Genomic DNA, 22,952 nt, shown 5'->3' with positions numbered 1-22,952 from the left:
AGAACTCCCTTCTTCTGAGGCGTCCCATTACTCACAGGATTCCTCTCAGAAGTGTACATGAACTGGTTATTAGCAACCATGTCAATGAGTTCTTGAGCTTCTGCAGGCATTTTCTTTAGGTGAATGGATCCACCTGTAGAAGTATCCAATGACATCTTTGATAGCTCAGATAAACCATCATAGAATATATCCAGGATGGTCCATTCTGAAAGCATGTCAGAAGGACACTTTTTGGTCAGTTGCTTGTATCTCTCCTAAGCTTCATAGAGGGATTCACCTTCTTTCTGTCTGAAGGTTTGAACATCCACTCTAAGCTTACTAAGCTTTTGAGGAGGAAAGAACTTGGCTAAGAAAGCCGTGACCAGCTTATCCCAAGAGTTCAGGCTATCTTTGGGTTGAGAGTCCAACCACACTCTAGCTCTGTCTCTTACACCAAAGGGGAAAAGCATGAGCCTGTAGACTTCAGGATCTACTCCATTAGTCTTAACAGTATCACAGATCTGCAAGAATTCAGTTAAGAACTGAAAAGGATCTTCAGATGGAAGTCCATGAAACTTGCAGTTCTGCTGCATCAGAGAAACTAATTGAGGTTTCAGCTCAAAATTGTTTGCTCCAATGGTAGGGATGGAGATGCTTCTTCCGTGTAAATTGGAATTAGGTGCAGTAAAGTCACCAAGCATCCTCCTTGCATTATTATTATTTTCGGCTGCCATCTCCTCTTCTTGTTCAAAAATTTCTGAAAGGTGCTTGCTGGATTGTTGTAATTTAGTTTCTCTTAGTTTCCTCTTCAGAGTCCTTTCAGGTTCTGGATCTGCTTCAACAAGAATATTCTTGTCCTTACTCCTGCTCATATAAAAAAGAGGGAACAGAAAAATAATAATAATAGAGATCCTTTTTACCTAGGTATAGAGGTTCCCCTGTGTGAGTAGAAGAAGAAAAGAATGTAATTGAAAGAAAGAAACACAAGGGTGAGGAGAGCAGAGATGTGAGATAAAGAGAAGTGTTAGTAGATGAATAAATAAATAGAAGGAGATGAGAGAGAAAGAGAATTTTCGAAAATTATTTTTGAAAAATGGTTAGTGATTTTCGAAAATAGTTTTTGAAAAAGGGTAGTAATTTTCGAAAATTAAAATAAAAAATTAAAATAATTAGTTAATTAAAAAGAAATTTTGAAAAAGAGGGAGATATTTTCGAAAATTAGAGAGAGAGAGTTAGTTAGGTAGTTTTGAAAAAGATAAGAAACAAACAAAAAGTTTGTTAGTTAGTTGCAACAAATTTTGAAAATCAATTTTTAAAAAGATAAGAAGATAAGAAGTTAGAAAAGATATTTTAAAATCAAATTTTTGAAAAAGATAAGAAGATATTTTTTTGAAAATGTATGATTGAAATTACTTTTGAAAAAGATTTGATTTTTAAAATCACAATTAATGACTTGATTCACAAGAAATCACAAGATATGATTCTAGAACTTAAAGTTTGAATCTTTCTTAACAAGTAAGTAACAAACTTGAAATTTTTGAATTAAAACATTAATTGATGATGTTATTTTCGAAAATTATGTGATAAAGATAAGAAAAAGATTTTTGAAAAATATTTTTATAATTTTTGAAAATAAATAAGAAAAATGAAAAAGACTTGATTTTTTTGAAAAAGATTTTGAAAAAGATAAGATTTTTAAATTGAAAATTTGATTTGACTCATAAAAACAACTAGATTTTAAAAATTTTTGAAAAAGTCAAATCTAATTTTTGAAATTTTAAGAGAGAAAAAGGGGAAGATATTTTATTTTTTATTTTTGAATTTTTAATGATGAGAGAGAAAAACATGAAAATGATGCAATGCATGGAAATTTTAGATCAAAACAATGAATGCATGCAAGAATGCTATGAATGTCAAGATGAACACCAAGAATACTTTGAAGATCATGATGAACATCAAGAACTTATTTTTGAAAATTTTATATGCAAAGAAAACATGCAAGACACCAAACTTAGAAATCTTTCATGTTCAGACACTATGAATGCAAAAATGCACATGAAAAACAAGAAAAGACACAAAACATGAAAATGCAAAGATCAAACAAGAAGATTTACCAAGAACAACTTAAAGATCATGAAGAACACTATGAATGCATGAATTTTTTCGAAAAATGCAAGATGAGCATGCAATTGACACCAAACTTAAAATCTGACTCAAGACTCAAACAAGAAACACAAAATATTTTTTTTATTTTTATGATTTTCTAATTTTTTTGTATTTTTCGAAAATTATTTGTGAAAAAGAAAAATAAGGATTCCAAAATTTTTAATATGAATTTCAGGAATCTTGCACTCTTAGTCTAAAGCTCCAATCTGAGGGTTAGACATGGCTTAATAGCCAGTCAAGCTTTAGCATGTAACATCAGAATATACTGCTCATTACTTATCAAATTAACTTGCCTCTATGCTGATGGTTGGAAGCCCCTATCCAAAAGAATTTAGACATGGTTTTACAGCCAGCCAGGCTTCACATGCTTCATGAAACTCTAGAATTCATTCTTAAAAATTCTGAAGAACATAATAAAAATTTTGAAAGGATTTTTTTTATTTTTTTCGAAAACAGATGAGAAAGTTTTGAAAAAATTTTTTTTGAAAAATTTTTGAAAATAAAACAAAAAGAAAATTACCTAATCTGAGCAACAAGATGAACCGTCAGTTGTCCAAACTCGAACAATCCCCGACAACGGCGCCAAAAACTTGGTGCACGAAATTGTGATCTCAGGCAACGGCGTCAAGAACTCTGTACGCACGTCTTAATAAATCATTTTTCATTCACAACTTCGATACAACTGACCAGCAAGTGCACTGGGTCGTCCAAGTAATAAACCTTACGTGAGTAAGGGTCGATCCCACGGAGATTGTCGGCTTGAAGCAAGCTATGGTTACCTTGTAAATCTCAGTTAGGCGGATAATAATTGATTATGGAGTTTTCAAAAATTAATAATAAATAAACAGAAAATAAAGATAGAAATACTTATGTATATCATTGGTGAGAATTTCAGATAAGGGTGTAGAGATGCTTTCGTCCCTCTGAACTTCTGCTTTCCTGCTGTCTTCATCCAATCAGTCTTACAACTTTCCATGGCTGGCTTTATGTAAGGACATCACCATTGTCAATGGCTACTTTTCATCCTCTCTGGAAAATGGTCTAATGCACTATCACAGCATGGCTAATCGTTTGGAGGCATCACCGTGGTCAATGGCTGCATCCTATCCTCTTGTGAAAATGGTCCAAATGCTCTGTCACAGCACGGCTAATCATCTGAAGTTCTCGATCATACTGGAATAGGATTCACCCTCCTTTTGCGTCTGTCACTACGCCCATCACTCGCGAGTTTGAAGTTCGTTATAGTCATTCAATCCCAGAATCCTACTCGGAATACCACAGACAAGGTTTAGACTTTCCGGATTCTCATGAATGCCGCCATCAATCTAGCTAATACCACGAAGATTCTGATTAAGAGATCCAAGAGATAATCATTCAATCGAAGATAGAACGGAAGTGGTTGTCAGGCACGCGTTCATAGGGAATGATGATGATTGTCACGTTCATCACATTCATGTTGAAGTGCGAATGAATATCTTAGAAGCGGAATAAGTTGAATCAAATAGAGAAATAGTAGTACTTTGCATTAATTCATGAGGAACAGCAGAGCTCCACACCTTATTCTATGGAGTGTAGAAACTCTACCGTTAAAATTACATAAGTGAAAGGTTTAGGCATGGCCGAATGGCCAGCCCCCAAAACGTGATCAGTATGATCCAAGGATGATTCAAAAGATCATAAGATGTCTAATACAATAGTAAAAAGTCCTATTTATACTAAACTAGTTACTAGGGTTTACAGAAGTAAGTAATTGATGCATAAATCCACTTCCGGAGCCCACTTGGTGTGTGCTTGGGCTGAGCTTGAATTTTACACGTGCAGAGGCTCTTTCTGGAGTTGAACGCCAGGTTGTAACGTGCTTCTAGCGTTCAACTCTGGTTCGTGACGTGTTTCTGGCGTTTAACTCCAGACAGCAGCGTAGAACTGGCATTCAACGCCCTTTTACGTCGTCTAAACTCGCCCAAAATATGGACTATTATATATTGCTGGAAATCCCTGGATGTCTACTTTCCAACGCAATTGGAAGCGTGCCATTTTGAGTTCTGTAGCTCCAGAAAATCCACTTTGAGTGCAGGGAGGTCAGAATCCAACAACATCAGCAGTCCTTCTTCAACCTCTGAATCTGATTTTTGCTCAAGTCCCTCAATTTCAGCCAGAAAATACCTGAAATCACAGAAAAACACACAAACTCATAGTAAAGTCCAGAAATGTGAATTTAACATAAAAACTAATGAAAACATCCCTAAAAGTAACTAGATCCTACTAAAAATATACTAAAAACAATGCCAAAAAGCATATAAATTATCCGCTCATCATGGGTTGAAGGGGGTTAGGAAGGAGAAGGAGAGGTGAGGAGGGGAGGGTTGGGGGCGTGGTGGCCGGTGGGTGGTCCTAGGTGGTGGCGGCGGTGCTGTGGCGGTTCGATGGCCGGACTGGGTGTCGTGGGTGGAGGAGGGGAAAGGAAAGGGGAAGAAGAAGGGGAGGGGGTGGTTCGGTGAGGGTAGTGTGGTGGCAGGGGTGCGGCGAGGCGGGACGGTGGTGGTGGTGTCTGTTCGGTGGTGGTTGCGGGAGAGAAGAGAGAGTACAGAGGGGGTTTGGGGGGGTGGTTTTTGGGGACGCGAAAGGGTAGGATTTCGCGTGAGTTGGAGTTAGGGTATTTGAATCCACGCGAACGCGTGGGGCATGTGATCGCGTGTTTAGGGCGAAAAGGGAAATGACGTGAATTCATTATTGACGCGATCGCGTGAGTCAGGTAAAATGGAGGTGACGTGTACGCGTGAAGCGCGCGAATGCGTCGCTGAGAATTGTGCTAAACGAACAGTTCTAGCGTCGTTTTGGCGCAACTCTCTATTTCCAATAGGGTCCATAAAATCAATGCGATGCGTACGCGTCGCTCACGCTTTCGCGTGGGGTGTGTGTAGTGCAAGTGACGCATTTGCGTCAGGGATGCGAACGCGTGGGCCAATTTGTGCTAAACACACACCAGTCGCACGATTCCAGCCCAACTTTCTGGGCGTTGGATCTTTATGCTGATTTCTAATCGATGCCCACACGTGGCCCATGCGCACGCGTAGGGTGTTCACTTTTTTTTTATGCAGGATGCAACATGCAATGCTAATGTGGGTGTTGTGAACAATTCCAGGTTCAATGAAAATAGAATAAAATAAAACTCAAAAACAAACAAAACGAAATAAAATCAAAATTGAAAAAGGAACGATCATACCATGGTGGGTTGTCTCTCACCTAGCACTTTTAGTTAAAGTCCTTAAGTTGGACATTTGATGAGCTTCCTGCTATGGTGGCTTGTGCTTGAATTCATCCAGAAATCTCCACTACTGTTTAGAATGCCAACAGCCTCCGGGGTCCCAAACTAGGCATGTAAAGTCCTTGAGAAAATTCAAACAGGTTTTCAGGTTCTTAGGGTGCTAAATATCAGAATAGATTCCAGAATTCCAAACCTTGCTTTTATATCCGCCTTTGTTTTGATCTATATTTTTCCAGCCGGGCAGTTTGGAAGTTGTATTCTCACCAAGTTGACCAAACATCTTCTGAGACCCATTCAATTGAACTCGAAACCAATTCCTACACTTCAAAGTGAAGCGTGGAATTTTGTTGAATCTTGCATACCAACCTTGAGCACGAACCATTTCCCTTTTACTCTTAAAGCCGGAAAGAGCTCTAAGCTGGCCATCTGTTTCAAGCAAACCATATTCAAGTGGAAAAGTAAAGATAAAGGTTAAGCATTTTACCCACTTGAAATTTGTATTGGATGGTAATGGCCTTGGAAAAGGTGTTTCCAGTGGTTTTGCAAGCTCTACTCCCTTGTATTCTTCTGTAAATTCCTCCACTTCCTTGCAAACTTCTTCAACTGTAACCACGTCTTGATCAAAGTCTTCGATATCTTCCTCATCACTCATGTCATAAGTTGGAGGTTGAGAAAAGTCTACCTTCGCATCATCTTCGTATTCATTTGTGGAAGATTCTTCAATCTCAAAGAATTCACTTGTGGATGCAAGTTCATTACTAGGAGAACTTCACTCGTGATTATCATTATCAAGGAAACTCGCTTCTTGATTCATTCCGTCCAGTTCTTCATAAGATATCTGCTTTGGTGGCTGTGCACTATCCTCCTTAGCATCAATTGCAAATTTCTCGACGGAATTCTCCACAATTCTGGATTCCCATGGAGGTTCAGCATCTCCTAAATCTTTAACTAATTCTTCTTCTTCGATAATTTCAGCTTCCTCCACTTGTTCCAGTACAAAATCATGCTCCTTATTATCCAGTGGAGTTTCTAGTATCTCCTTCGTGCTACGTTCTTCACTAGATTGTCCACATGAAGCCATGGGGGTTCCTTGAGTGTCCGAATGTCGGGAAGGTAATCGATTAATCGCTTGCTCCAGTTGGTGAAGGGCTGCATGAAATTTTTCCACTGTTTCCTTGAGTTGCTCCCTTGATTCTTGGGGCGATGGATATGGACATGGTGCATAGGGATGTGGTGGTTCTTGGGAGTAACTGGATTGGAATTGGGGTGGATATGGATTAGGGTCATATGGAGGTGAATAGTGATAGGGGACTTGTGAGTGTGGTGGTTCATAGTTATGTTGATGAGGTGGGTTATAGGCGTATGATGGGGCTTGTTGGTAACCACAAGGGGGTCCACCATATCTATCATCTTGGTATGCACCTCGGAATGGCTCTTGACTGTAGTATACTGGTGGGGATTGGTTGTCACGAGAAGGTCCACCGTAACTATTTTCTTGGCATGCATTGTAGAATGGTCGTTGTCCATGGTATCTTGGAAAGTGTTGTTGCCTAAAGGGTTGATCAGATCCTCGTGGCTCCGTCCATCTCTGATTGTTTTGACCTTGATGCATGTTCCTGTTATAGCTTCCATTCCTTTCAACAATATTAGAACCAAACTCAAAGCGACGGGGGGGAGAACTCATAGTAACTAATAAAAATTAAAAACAAAAATAAAAACAAATAAACAGGTAAAAGAAAATGTTTACAATAACCAATAATAAGGCACACGTTTGCAACTCTCCGGCAACGGTGCCATTTTGATGATCGGGAGATTGATGGTTTAGAATTCACAATAAATTCTCATTGCAAGTATAGTTTCTAAAGCAAGCAATAATCCTTTCATACAAAAACTTGTTTGTCACTTAAGCAAACCCAATAAAATTTATAACCGAAGTATTGAAACCTCGGGTCGTCTTCTCAAGGAATTGCAGGGAGGTATGATTTATTATTGGTTATGTAAAAAGGTATATTTTTGGGTTTTCGAAATAAGGAACAAGTAATTTTAAATGGCAAGAAAAATAAATCAATAACTAAGAAAACTCTTGGCAAGGTATAAGAACTGGAAATCCTATCCTAGTTATCCTTATCAGGTGTGATGAGAATTGGATTTTTCTCCCACTTAGTTAACCCTTACTAAATAAAGGAAAGTCAAGTGGACTAATCAATTTGATCCTCAAGTCCTAGTCAACTCCCGTGGAAAGATTAGCTTTAGAGCGATCCAAATTAATCAGCAATTCCCAAATCTCAATCTACTGCTGAGTTTGACAACTCAAGTGTTACCAATTACTTAACCAAAGCCAAAAGGGGAAAAAATCTAAATTGAATTGAAAGCATCATAAAAAGAATAAAACAATCTTAAATCTGAAATACCTCAAATTATATTAAATAAAGACATCAATCATAACATAGAAAAGTTCATAAGTCAATTTGGAAATATAAATAACAATTAAAGTAATAAAATAAATAAAAGTAGAAAATAATTTAAAGGAATATTGAACCTATAATTGAAAAGAACTAATCTTAAAATTAAGAGAAATTCCAAATCCTAAATCCTAAGAGAGAGGAGAGAACCCCTCTCTCTAAAAACTACATCTAAATCCTAAAATTGTGTATTATGAATATTGTCATTACGTCCTTTTTTTTATTCCTCCATTCTCTGGCTTATATTCTGTGTTTCTGGCTTGGATCTGGGCCGAAAAAGGATCCAGAAATCGCTGGGGGCATTTTCTGCAGATTCATGTATGTGACGTTCGTCACGCGTACGCGTGGGTCACGCGTTCGCGTGGTTTGGAGTTTTCCCTGGTCACGCATACGCGTCGGTCACGCATACGCATCATTTGCGTTCTGCTCAAGGCACGTGTCTGCGTCGTTCATGCGTTCGCGTCGCTGCCCTTTTCTTCAAAACTCTATTTTTGTGCTTTCCTTCCATTTTTGTTTGTTTTCTTTCTGTCCTTTAAGCCATTCCTACCCTATGAGACCTGAAAATACTTAACACATAATCACGGCATCGAATGGTAATAAAGGATAATTAAAATTAATACTTTTAAAGCATAGGAAACATGTTTTCACACTTATCACATAATAAGAAAGGAAAAGTAAAACCATGCAATTCATATGAATAAGTGGGTGAAGAATTGATAAAAATACTCAAATTGAGCACAAGATAAATCATAAAATATGGGTTTATCAAAGACCCAGCATATTCTCAAGGTCAATATGATCCTAAACATCAAGATTTAACCAAATCTCCACACATGCACCCATCAATTTTCGAAAATGAGGGATGAACATCTGGAAATGAGAATAAAGTTTACCTATAAAATTTTTAGATGGGTCTTGTAGAGCTCATCGCAGTGAACGTGTGGCCACAAACGGTGCAGCGATCGGAGCTCCAAATTGAAAGTTATTGAGAATTGAAATTTGAGTGAGGGTTTTAGGTTTTCTTCTTGTTCTTCCCTTTCCCCAGTGTGATTTCTTGTGTTTGGGAAGCAAATGAGCTGAAGCTCATGAGTATTAATGAAATGGGTTGGGCCTTTGGTCCGTTTTGGGTTCGGTTCGACCCAATTTTAGGCCAAATTCTTTAAAATTAGTGCCAAAATTTTTATTTTAATTAGCTCTATCACATTAAACCATAAAATTCTATTTTCTAATTTATTTTATTAATAATTAATTTACTAGCTAATTATTCACTAATTTTGTGGGTTTTACAAGTTCAGCATAGATTTAATGAACCTATATTTCGAACAGCTTAGTCATTCATACTGTCTAGGAAAACTTTTAAAATTTGATACAAAAGGAAAAAGTTTTTGGATTTTTGAAAAATTAACAGATTTCTCTTTTAAAAGGATTTCGGATTTTTTGAATGTAAATCTTTGATTTTTGAAAAGATACATAAGGCGGGCGACAATCATGGTATATTGAAAAGTTTTATTTTACGTATCTTATAGCAATTCTCTAACCCTATAGTGAGAACCAGTGAGGACGTTGTTCTCACCCCCCTATAGGTTTTTTCTTTTTCAAGATATGGATGATGATGTTTGGAAGAGTTTATCTCGTTTCTGTTTATACGATGTTTTGTGTTGTATTAGTTATTTTTCGCTCGCCTTTATCTTTACAAATTTTTTTGTAAGTGGAATATGAATTTTTTATATGCAAGGCTTGTAAATTAATACTATGTATGTATATATGTATATGATTTGTAAGCATAGTATCTGGTTTGTATGTATGTATTCATATTTTCAACTAAAAGTATTCTTAAAAGATTATACGGGTTAAAGTTTTAAACAGGCTCCTATTTTAAGTATTAAATATGTTAAGAGTCATCGTAATACCCGATCTATCAAAGTGGTGCAGTTAGAAGCGTGACATTCTGATAGCTAGGGTGTTAATTTGTCACATTCAGATTAAGCCCATTTGGCCCTGGAGCATTGTTAGTGGTAGTGGGAGGCACATCCTGAAATTGGAAAAATAAAAAGTAGAGACAATTAAATCCTAATCGACTTATTTAGCAAACAACTAAACCTCTAAAGATTTAGATTAGGTATTCTTAAACCCTTATCAATTTTTTACAAGGAAACTTAAACCAATAAACACTTTAAAATTAGGTCTACACAGTACCTGCTGTTGAGCTTCCAGGACTGGTTCTTGATTAGTTACAGTAGCCTCAGTAGTTTGGTAACCCAAATCCTTAAGCATTTCCATTAAATCTTTAAATTGACAAAGTTTATATTCAACTTAGGAAACTTGTGTACTTTTTCATCCATGTGCTTGAGCACATTATCCTCGTTTCTTTCAAACCATCCTCCATGGTGAAACATAGACATAATTTCATAAGACATATGTGCCAAAGTAATAGTAAAATCAAACTAAACTCTAACAACTCAAAATAAATTTTTAATTAACTCACAATACCTCATTTGACATTAATCAGAACTTGCTAATTTATTTTCGTTACTTAATTTCTTTACTTAACCCTAAAATAGAAAGTATTTGTCACCTTAACTGTAAAACCTAGTTAATTAATGAATAATTAATTAATAAATTAATTATGAGCTCAAAATATAGAGAATTAAAAACATTTAGAATGCATATTAAAACATTAATTTTAAAGGTTTTAGCCCAAAATCGGGCCAACAGACTAAACTAGTTGAACTGAGCCCGTTGAGCCCAAGGCCCCACAAATAAATCACCCAACTCAGCCTTCTCCTCTTACATTCAACAAATTCACACTGAAGAAGAAGGAAGCAACCCAAGAGCCCTAACCCTTCTACTTCCAATTTCAATTCCTTGTAATTTTCAACCCGGAGCTCCAATCGTCATACCATTTGTGGCCACACGACCGTCTTGTCAAGCTCTTCAAATCCAATGAACAAAGTGGTAATAAATTCAAATTTCTCACCCAGTCTTTCTCTTTAATTTCATGATTTTTGGTTTGTGGGTATTGAAAATTGTGAAATTTTGATGGTTTAGGGGTACTCTAGTGCAAGGTATAGTTGGGTTTCATCTAATTGCTCAATGGGTAAAGGTAAGGAACCAATATCCCCTTTGAATTCTCCCATTTTATGAGGTTAGGATATTGAAATTCTAAATGTGTATGAAATTATATGGAATTAGGTTGAATATATGTGAAATTGATGTCAAATTGGTGAAGTGAAGTGCTTGAATTGGAACTCTGGTGGTTGGAAGCTTGTCACATGGATTTTTGAGGTTTGGAAATTTGTAAAAATGAGGTCTTGAAGTATTTTGTGGCTTGGAAGGAAATTGGCCAAGGTATGATTTTAGTTTTCTGTAGTTAATTTATAATATTACGTGAAAACTTGGGTTAGCTGGTCAAAGGTAGGCTTGAATTCTCTTAATTGTTGGATTTGGTGGATTAAATGTGTATATATGCATGTGAATGTATGAACTAGTTGGTGGTCAAATTTTGAAATTGTGTATTGATGTGTTATTGAGATTTCATTGCAAATGATAATTGTGATGGATGAATTGGAGTTGGTTTGTTTAGACTTGTAATGGTTAGGAGTTGATAATTGAACATGTTGGAAGGTTTAAATAGAAGTATTTTGGATTGAAATAAATTGGGGAATTTGTTAAACAAAGGGTTGAGACAAGTTGGATAAAAATAGAATTTTTAACCAACTTTGACGCATTGTAACTCGACTCTCAGACTCCCAGATTTTGTGAAACTTGTCTTAAATAAAAATTAGGTATGAGTAGTTTATGGCGTTTGAAGAACAGATGAAAAATAATTTTTTACGAAAAATTTATGCGCATTTGAAGTTTAGGGTTAAAAATAGATTTTTTTTTAAAAATTGATGAAAACAATAAATTCTGCTATGTGTTCCGATGTACACTATCTTGCGCACGCATAGACCAGCGCGTGTGTTGAGACTCTTGCGTACGCACGAGGACTATGCGCATGCACACCCTGGGATTCTTAAAAGTTGGGCGTACGCACATCATGATGCGTACACACATGCTGGAACGTCGTTCTGGTGCGTGCGTACGCACAGTATGATGCATATGCACGATGTCCTGTTTTCACACTAAAATCTTGTTTTTAACTATTTAGCCTTCTCGGCAAGCTTGTAAACCTCTGTAACCCCTATTTCAGGTCCGATAGCTAGTTTCAAGCTTAGGAAAGGGAATAAACCTAGTGAGGGAGTTAGGATGATATTGAGGGAGATTTGTGAAGTGCAAAATTGAATTACTGATGCATGGGTAAAGTGATATGAGATACGAATACAGATGATGATGATGTTGATGAATTATGATAATGAAATTGATGAATAATATTGATGATATGAAAGATCCATCTGGCATTGCATTATATTATCTGAGACACGAGTTTTCCTGGGTAGATGCATTGGCTTGCTACCACTTGCTCCAGGTTGAGACTCGATACTCTATTGATCCTCCGTCGCAAGATGTGACCAAGCACTTTAACTCCTCAGATTCCCTCAATGAGATGATAAATGATTGATTATATATATGCACAGACTCTTGGGGATGTGCACACATAGGGACTGTCCAGGGTTTGCTACCGGACATGTTAGATTTGGCTAGATAACTAACAGACGAGACTCATCGTCTATAGAACAGACATGCATCATATGCACTTGTATGTTTTGTTTGGGGTTGCATTTGTTTTGGCTTGCCTAAATGTTTATCTATAATTAATTGCTACCTGTTCTATTTGCATTATATGTTCTATATTTGTGTTTTTCTTTGTCTGTTTTGCTTGTGTTTTACTTCTAAGAGATCCTTCTGGTAGGTGAAGGAGACGCTGAGGGTTGTTCCACTTAGTGATTGGGAGGTTTACAGAGGATAGAAAATGAAGAGTTAGAATAGAACTCCTTAAATATAGTCACGTGAATTTGGTTTAGTGAAAACTTTTTGGTATGAATAAGAGTTGTTGGAGTTTTGGAATGCCTCTAGCTTTTTGGGATATTATTTATTATCTATACGGGAACCTTTATCATACTGAGAATCCCCGGTTCTCATTCCATACATGTATTGTTGTTTTTCAGATGCAGGACGTGAGGTATCTCGCTGAGTATGCTTGAGACTCTTAGGACGCAAAGATCTTTGGGGGTTTTGCATTTTGTATTTTGTATATGTATATAAGTAGTATTCCCCATTTTGTACATAACTTGTATTTTGTCCCTCTTAGAGGTTGAACTCAGAGAAATAGGATGTATATTTCTATCTTTTGGTTATGGTTTTGGTTATATATATGTATATCTATATTCTGGCCAACCTTTGCTTCGCAAGTCGAGTTAAGAGCTTGCTACTTGTATCTTTTTACAACTCCATGTATATATATGTACATTATCTTTACTATATGTTGTTATCTATCCCATTTACGGTTAATCGTTTCGAGTGCGACAAGTTTACTATTTGTTTTGTTCAACTTTTTATTTAAGGCTCAAGTTAAGCTTCTTTTCATATATGCCTATGTATGCATTTCACTTTTAGAGGTCGTAATACCTCACTACCTCTGATTTACGAACTTAAGCGTAAAGCTCTATGTGGTAAGGTGTCACATTAACCACCAGACAAGTCACTCTCACCAAAATGCATGCAATGGATTTATAGAAAAGGACCACTTATCATAACCACAAGAAAACTAAACATAGAAAAATGCTAGAAACAAAGCAAAGAATCCACCTGGTGATCTTTAACTAGGAATCACCACTATGTCACGATGATGTCAGCTCCTCATCGTCATTGCACCGTCATGTCGTTGTTTATCCTTTATCAAAGTTTCTTTCGCTGGAGAATTTTGGGCATGAAATGGGGTTTTCCTTAAGATTCTTCTATAATTGTTGGTTTGAATAAGGAAGATGAATGGGAAACATTTGCTCATATAATGGTGCCTCACTGGAACACAACGTTTTGGCCTCATCAAAATGTAATGTCCACATTTTACATACTATAAAAAGGTGGCGATCTGTCTCAAAAAATTTGTCCACTGACACGTAGGAACATGACGTTACATGTAAGAACATAAAATTACATATAGGATTATCTTTGTCTCATATTACAAAAACTGGCTAAAGGGCCATAATGTAAGAATCCTGATTAATTAACCACTTAATTAAATAAATTAATTGCCCAAAATAGGATTCAAAAATTTAGAATGTTAATTAGAAAATATAAATATGATTTTTGGACTCAGTAGATTTTTCTGAGTTGGAAAATGTAATTTTCTGTGGAAAATTGCGTAAAAATGTGTACTGGTAAATTAGCTGGCAGTACTGGCAGTACTGGCTTAAATCTGTCCGGTACTGTGTGAGAGCAGTAAAAACTATAGAAAAACTTAGGAAAATAATTAAAGTTGACAACCAGGCGCTAATTTTAAATGTTTGGCCCAAAATTGGGTCAAACGGGCCAAAATGCTAGCGGGTTGGACCGGGCCCAAGTTGGGTCCAAACCCAACAGATATAACACACATTAATGAACCATATTCAGCCACAAACACAACACATGCAGCTGAGTTGGGAAGAAGGGGAGAAACCCTCCATTGTTACTATTCACCTCTAACTTCCCAAGCTCATAACTTGAGTTACAGAGCTCCGATCGCCGCACCATTTGTGGCCACACGATCACCATGAAGAGCTCTACAAAACCCACCCAAGAAACTGGTGAGAAAATCTCGATTCCCCCCTCATCCTTTCCTTCCATAAATTCAAAAATTTAGTGCTTGGGGTTTTGAGATTTTGGTGTTTTGATGTGTTTAGGATCAATCTAACTTGAAAAGATTATTGAGTTGTGATCCTATGATATTTGGAGAAGGTAAGAACCATAACCCCCTTGTGGATTTTTGAGATTTTGAGTTTAGGGGTTAATTGTAGTGATATATGTGGTTTAGATTGAATATTGTTGGTGTAAAATCAAATTGGAAGTTGAACTTGTAGAATTGGAACCTTGGGAGCTAACTCTTGTGATTGGAGGCTTGGTTTGGACATAAATTTGGTGTATAGAGCATATTGGGAATCGGCCAAGGTATGGTTTCGGTTTCCTCTATGTGTAACATTTCTGGACACTTAGGCTAGTGGACCATAGGATAGGATTGAATTGATTATGTATGATGGCATTGATGATTATGATAAATGTTGATGTTAAATTTTGGTGTTGTTGTTGATTTTGAGATTGAAGTTGCATAATGATAATTTGAGGAGTGATAAATGGATTATAATGCTTGTTGATATTGATGAATGTTAAGGATTGTTGAATTGATGTTGAGTTGTTAATTATTGAATAGTGGTGATGTGTAAGTAGGAATCTTTAGATGAAAATGATGAAAATATGTATTGCTAGGTTGTGGAATGAATTGGAAGATATATGAACATGATTTAGGCACATTGAACTATTTTGGTTGTAGGATAATTGATGTGCTGGAGGATTTATATCGGTAAAGAATTTCTCAATAAAGTCGCGTTGCAAGTATAGCTCTACCAACAACAATCCTTGAGTATCAAATTTAGAAAGGGATTTGGTTGTCACAAGTTCAACCCCAATAGAAATAACTGAAGCATTCAAACCTCGGGTCGTCTCACAAGGAATGGGCAAACATGTGCTTCAACATTGGTTAGAAATCCGGGGTTGTGAGTCATGAGCAAAAATTTAAACTATAAATCTTAACAAGCAAGTAATCTTAAATTGCAAGAAACTAATTCAAATAACTAAGCAAGATATGAGCAATTCTAAACTAATGAGATAACATCCCATGTAATTCTACACCAAACTAAATAACTAACTACAACTAAGACAAAGCAATCAAGAATTTTGGGTTTTCAAATAGGAATGATGAAAGCAACTCTTGGCTAGGCATGGGAATTAGGGTCTCTATCCTTGTCTACTAACCATATCTTGACAATTATGAGGAACCAAACTCATTAAGTCTACTTCTATACTTGAAGTACGTCAAATGGTTTGGTCAACATCAACTCATAAGTTCTAACCTCACTACTAATTGACTTAGTAGTAGGTTAGTGTCAATGGCTATCAAATTGACCATTAAGGGTTCCCAAATCATCAAATCCATTAGACCAAATGACTCAAGTTTACCCAATCCCCTTAGCCTAGGCCAAGAGTAAAAAGAACTACTCCATAGTCAAAGGAAACAATTCATCAAACACATGGTAAGCATTGTCAAAAGACATGTTCAAATTGCAATTAAATTGAAATTAACAAATACCCACTAACAATTATCAACATACAATCACTAAAACAACACAATTAATCATAGAAATTATCAATGTAACATCAACAAATCAAGACTCACAACATTTATGAAATGGGTATGAAATGATAATTGACAAGAATTCATAAAACTAACACAAGATCTAAGCAAAATTATACTAAGAAATTCAAATTAAGCAATTAAAACTAGTAATTAACAAGATCCAATTCAGAATTCAACAAGAAAAGATCAAATTAAAGCTAGATCTAGAGAGGAACAAGAGTTTCTCTCTCTAGAGGAACAAAGAACCAAAAACTAGCTAAAAATTGTGGCTAGTGTAAAATGAATGATCCCCCCCTTTTCCCCTAGCATCCTTGGGTCTTTTTCATGCAGAAATTGCTTGAATTTGGGCATGATGAGCCTCAAAAATTGCCAGGCACAATTTCCTTTAATGAGGTCACGTGCAGCTTTCTGCGCGTGCGCGCATGCGTGTGCACACGCCGATTGCTTTTGAAATCCACGCGTGCGCGCCAAGTGCGCGTGCGCGTCGATGGGAATCCTCTGATCTGCGCGGATGCATCCATCCTTGCGCGCCACTTCCATCTATCCTCATCCACGCGTGCGCGTGGAGTGCGCGTGCGCGCCAATGCTGAGTTTCCCAAAATCCAAATCTTCATGTTCCTTCCTCTTGTGCATGCTTTCTTTCTCTCTTCTAGGCCATTCCTACCCTATAATTCCTGAAATCACTCAACAAATACATTACGGCATCGAATGGCAATAAAAGAGGATTAAAATATGGCAATTTTAAGGCAAAAGAAGTATATTTTTCATCATGGAGCAATATTGGGAAGGGAACACAAAACCATGTATTTCTTGTGAATAAGTGTGAGAAATGTTGATAAAAACTCCCAAATTCTACACAATATAAACAACAAAATTGGGATTTATCAAATCTCTCCACACTTAAACCAAGCATGTCCTCATGCTTAAAATAAAAAGATCAAAGATCATGGTGAGAAAGGGTTTATGAAATGCAAACTACCTAAGTGAATGCATGCAACTAATGTAAAATTATCTATTTACTTGGTCAAGGATAAATCTATCCTCCAAGAACACATGTGAGCATATAGGGTGAAAATGATATGTAGTTCATGAATCCTACCAAATTGAACATCACTATGAAGTGAATATAACTTGCTAGATGAACGCTTGTGAAAGCCGGGAACAAGGAGTTGAGCATCGAACCCTCACCGGAAGTGTATCTGCTCTATTCGCTCAAGTGTATAGGGTTCGTCACTCAATCCTCTCCTAATCATGCTTTCCAAGATTTGTCTTTCATCTAACAATCAACAATTACTTAATGCATGCTTACAAGTCAGATACTAATGCTGGAAATGGCAAATTACCCCGGGCGTGGACTTGACTCATCGCTTGCTTGACAAGAAACAGAATGTTCACCGGTCTCTCCGTGAGAACACACCAAACAAGCAAGGCGAGATCCATTGTGAAGGACGACTTGTGGGTGCTAGGTAGCACATAGTGAGATAGGATCTGGGCCGAAGCTCTAGCTTCCACAGTGAGAAAGCGAGTGTCAATGCACTTGAGCCTCATCCGGAGTCGACCCTGGGTCCAAAATGTCCCTGGCTCAGCAAAGACTCGGAGGATTGAGTCCCAATCAAATCCAAACTTCTTTCGCTGATGTAAGACTTCTTGGTAGCCATCCATGTCACTTGGTACCGGTAGGACATTAAGCACTTGCTGAATAGCCTCTTCTGAAATCGAGACTTGCTTCCGGCGCATGTATACCGATTGAAGAGAGGAAAGATGGTAGTTAGTGTAGAATTCTTCCACCCAAGAGAGGTTGATCTCCCTTGGTTTTCTCAAAAGGAACTCCCATCCTCGCCGTTCAATGCGGGGTAGAATATAAGGAGAAACCTTGTCTGGCGGAGCGAGTGGATGTTCAGAATGATAGTTCCTCACAGCTTTGGAGGGGAACATAAGTTCACAGAAGCGGTTGGGGAACCTTGAAGAATCTTTTGCCGGTTTGCTCTTTTCATTCTCATCAATAGAAGCGGGTGTCTTCGCCTTCTTAGATAGGGGTTTGGCTCCTAATGAAGAGTGCGCCTTAGAGTTTGGCCTTTGGGGTGCCCTTTTTGCGGCCGGTTTCCTTGAAGCTTTCTCCTTGCCTTTCTTGGTGGCCATCCTGAAAAAGAAAGAGAAAGAGGGAAACATTAAACCCAAAGAATCAATTTAACAAAAACATGCAAGTGAAAGATAGTGCCTAAAAGAAGTAGTGCAACAAAGTGATTATAGAGGCATGGGTAACAACACTTGGCATGGGTTGCAAGAGGTAATAAAGCATGCAATAGGGCATGAGAAGAATGATCTCAAGCATCCATAACAAAAAGCAAGTCATGTTCAATGAGTATCTAATTAGCAAGTAAAGTAGACTCAATGCGTATAGAAGACAACAAGTGAGTGAGGAGGAGGCACCAAATTGAAAATACATGTTGAAAATAAACCAAAATGGCATTCGTACAATTCCTCGAACACTTGGTGTGCAATTATCAAGCAAAGAGCAATTATGAGGTACTTGATAAACCCATATTTCATGAGTTCTTTTGTGCTTAATTAGAGTGATTTATTCAACTCTTCACCTACTTATTCACATTAATTGCATGGTTTTACTTTCCCTTCCTTATTATGTCATATTGTGAAAAACATGTTTCCTAAGCTTTAAAATTAATTAATTTAATTACCTTTATTTCCATTCGATGCCGTGATTAGTGTGTTGAGTAGTTTCAGATTTTCTAAGGCAGAATGACTTAAAGGATGAAAAAGGAAACATACAAAAATGGAAGGAGAAAGCAAAACGGAGCTTTAAAGAAACTGGTATCCAAGCGATCGCATGGATGACGCGATCGCGTGCCAAGCACGAATCAGCAGCGACGCGGCCGCATGACTGATGCGACCGCGCGCCTTAAGCAGAATACACATGACGCGGTCGCATGACTGACGCGACTGCGTGGCAAGGAAAAGCTCCGAATGACGCGACCGCGTGACAGAGGCCATGCACTAGAAATTACAGAATACGCCCCCATCGAATTCTGAAGCCCTTTTTGGCCCAGATCCAAGTACAGACAGCATAGACCAGAGGTTACAAAGTGTGGGAATGCTTCCATTCAAAGAGAGCTCGCATATTTTTACCTTTCAATGATTTAGATTTAGTTGAGAGAGAGATCTTCTCTCTCTCCCTTTTAGGATTTAGGATTTCTTCTTGTTTTAAGAGTAACTCTGGATCCCAGGTTTAATGTTCTTTTAGTATCACTTCTATTCATTTATTCCAACATTTGAATTGATTATTATAATTTGATTTATGAATTCTCCCATGTTACAGACTATTATTTGAATTAATGATAATTGAGGTATTTTCAGTTTATGATTGTTTTCTTTGATTTAAGTTACCATTGCTTCCCATCTAAGGACCTCTTTATCATTCCAGCAATTTTACTTCTCCCCTTTTGGTTCTGGTTAAGAATTTAGTAACTCAACAGTTATTAAACTCAATACAATTGATAATCTTGATCTCGCTAATTGAGTCGAACTTAAATAATCCTAACCTTTTCTGAGGAAATAATTAGGATTCAAAAGTCAATTTAATTAGTCCCTTGACTTTCCTTTGCCCTGGTAAAGGTTGACCAAGTGGAGTTTAGATTCAATTTTCATTATTGTTGAGAGAGATAACTAAGTTAGACCTCTAATTTCTCTACCTTGCTAAAAGTTGCTTTACAGTTATTATTTATTCTTAATTTCCATTTAATTCACTCATCAATTAAATTACTTGCTTCTCACCTTCTAAACCCTGATTACAATCTTTATAGCCAATAATAAGAACATACTTCCTCGCAGTTCCTTGAGAAGACGACCCGAGGTTTGAATACTCGGTTAACAATTTTTAAGGGGTTTGTTACTTGTGACACCCAACACGTTTGTACGAAGGGATTTTTTCCGGTTTAGAAACTATATCTACAACGCAACCGTTTCTATGAATTTATTTACTGGTAGAAAACCCGACGTCAGTACTCAACCAATTTGAAGTCCAAAATGAAATATCAATCATCACATGAGCATCACATATTGGCAAAGATAAGGAAAAATGACAAAAGATCTATTAAAGCAAATTAAGCTCAAATTCAACATCCATGGAAAAATAAGGAAAAGGAAAAGTAAGCAAACAAAAAGTAAGTAATATAATCATGCAACTAAAAGAGAAACCAAGTAAATCAACAAGAAGAATTTAACTAGAAGGAGAAATAATGTAAAGAAAGTAATAGATGAGCTATGGAGGAAGTAGAACCTTAAGAAGTGTAAAAGAACAAGGTTGAGTTTTCTTTTGTGAAGATTAGAAAGAAATAGAGGAGATGTAGCGCCACCGGAAGAGGTGGTTATCACCGGTGAGTGGCCGGAGACCGTGATGGTAGATTGTGAAAGAAAAAGAAGAGAAGGGAGGTGACGGAGAAAGAAGAAGAAAGAAATAAGAAAGGAAGGTGGGAGAGGGATAGAACAGGGCGCGCAGCTTTAAAACTGATTCGCGCAACCGACGCAAGCGCGCATAGTGCGCTAGCGCGTCGGTTAAGGTGGATCGAGGGACGCGTGCGCGTCATTGGCGCGTACGCGCGAGTACAGCTGTGCCTCTGGCACAGGACTGGCACAAAGTTGGCCTAAGTCTCTGGTTTTTATACCAGAGTTGGCATGTAGCGCAGGCGCGTCGACGCGCGCAGTGCGCAAGCGCGTGCTTGAGTCAGTTGGCGACCGGCGTGGACGCGTGTAGTGCGCAGACGCATCGGTGTGGGCATAGGCTAGGCACAAGTGTGGCATAACTCTCTGGTTTTTGTACCAGGGAGTTCACATAGCGCCATCGGCGCGCGCACGCACAGTGCGCTTGCGCGTCGATGGGCGATTTTAAAGGGGTGCGCAGGCGGCAAGCACGCAGACGCGTGGGTGTATGGCGCGAGATGGGCATAAAGTGGGCATGACTCTCAGGTTTTTGGCCCAAGAGGTAGAAGTGCACCACCGGCGTGCACGCGCACAGTGCGCTGGTGCGTCGGTGCCCATTTTTCCTTTTCTCTTCTTTTCTTTTTTTTTTTTTTCACAACATAACAAGACCTATTCTAAAACATTCTTGGTAGGTGCTTAAGCTAGTAGGCAAGAGAACACTTCACAAATTCATGCATTACTCAAAACATAGCATTCTCTCTACTTCAACAATTCATCCATACCAAAATGATGAAAACTATATGAACATCCTATCTATTCAACAAAATTAACAAAGCTAGCATACCTATGCAATCAACAACATCAAGAAGTCACAAACTATACAAAAATCTAAAGCTAAGAGCAAGAATGTATACACAAGGAAGATCTTACCACGGTGGGGTGCTGATAAACCACTATTTTATGGTTTATCTTGTGCTCAATTGAGTAGATTTTATCAACTCTTTACCCACTTATTCATACTATTTGCATGGTTTTACTTTTTCCTTCCTGATTTTGTGCTATGATTGAAAACATGCTTCCTTGGCCTTATATTTGCTAATATTAATCCTCTCTTATTACCATTAGATGCCGTGATATGTGTGTTAAGTGTTTTTAGAGATTACAGGACAGGAATGGCTTGGAGGGTGGAATGGAAGCATGCAAAAGTGGAAGGAATACAAGAAGTTAAAGGAACTGCAAAGCTTGTCAGCCTGACCCTCTCGGACTAAAATGGTCATAACTTGAGCTACAAAGGTCCAAACGACGCGGTTCTAGTTGCGTTGGAAAGCAAACATCTGGAGCTTCGATTTGATATATAATTTGCCATAGTTGCCCTGACGATAAGTGACGCGAACGCATGATCCACGCGGATGCGTCGCAGTGGCGAAAAAACCAGCGTGTTTGAATTCAAAACCAGCGAATTCTGGGCTGTTTCTGACCCAGTTCTCGGCCTAGAAAACACAGATTTGAGGCTATAAAGTGAGAGAATGCATTCATTCATGAGACAACTGATACAACATACATCCATACATAGATTTAGGATTTAGATGTAGTTTTAGAGAGAGACAGGCCCTCTCCTCTCTCTTAGGATTTAGTTTTAGGATTTATGATTACTTCTTCTTCATCACAGGTTCAATGTCCTTTTTATTTATTTTATCAATTTAGCTTATGAACTCTTTATATTTTTGGATTAATTTCCTTTTATTAAATGCAATTGAGGTATTTCAGATTTATGATTCTTATTTAGCTTTTTATATTCTTGGCTTTAATTGATTAACTGGAAGCTCTTGAGTTATCAACTATCCGTGATTAGTTGTTATAAATTGACTGGTATTCCACTAACTCTAGTCTTTCCTTAGGAGTTGGCTAGGACTTGGGAATCTAACTAATTAGTTCACTTGACTTTCCCTTGCTTTCATAAGGGTTAACTAAGTGGGATTAACTTCCATTCTCATAGGAGTAACTAGGATAGGACTTCCGAATTTTCATACCTTGCAAGAGTTTTATTAGATATTAATTTATTAATTCTTGCAATTTATTTTCCTTGTTATTTAAATTATCTGTTCCTCACTTTCAAAATCCCCAATTTACAAGACTCATAACCAATAATAAGAACACCTCCCTGCAATTCCTTGAGAAGACGACCCGAGGTTAAATACTTTGGTTATCAATTTCGAAGGGGTTTGTTACTTGTGACAACCAAAACATTTGTACGAAAGGATTTTCTGTTGGTTTAGAAGCTATATCTACAATGCGATCATATTTTTATATTTCTTTA

General features: G+C 37.5%; 1 non-coding gene across 1 annotated transcript; it reads left to right on the top strand.

Annotated features, from left to right (window-relative positions):
- Positions 1-209: 209 nt before the first annotated feature.
- On the top strand, positions 210-317 carry LOC112788000 (small nucleolar RNA R71). The gene has a single exon (XR_003195381.1). It is a non-coding gene; the product is annotated as a small nucleolar RNA R71 (small nucleolar RNA).
- The last annotated feature ends 22,635 nt before the right edge of the window (positions 318-22,952 follow it).

Source organism: Arachis hypogaea, chromosome 20 (assembly GCF_003086295.3).
Source record: "Arachis hypogaea cultivar Tifrunner chromosome 20, arahy.Tifrunner.gnm2.J5K5, whole genome shotgun sequence".
Classification (NCBI taxonomy): Eukaryota; Viridiplantae; Streptophyta; class Magnoliopsida; order Fabales; family Fabaceae; genus Arachis; species Arachis hypogaea.
This window is presented reverse-complemented; position numbering and strand designations above follow the sequence as displayed.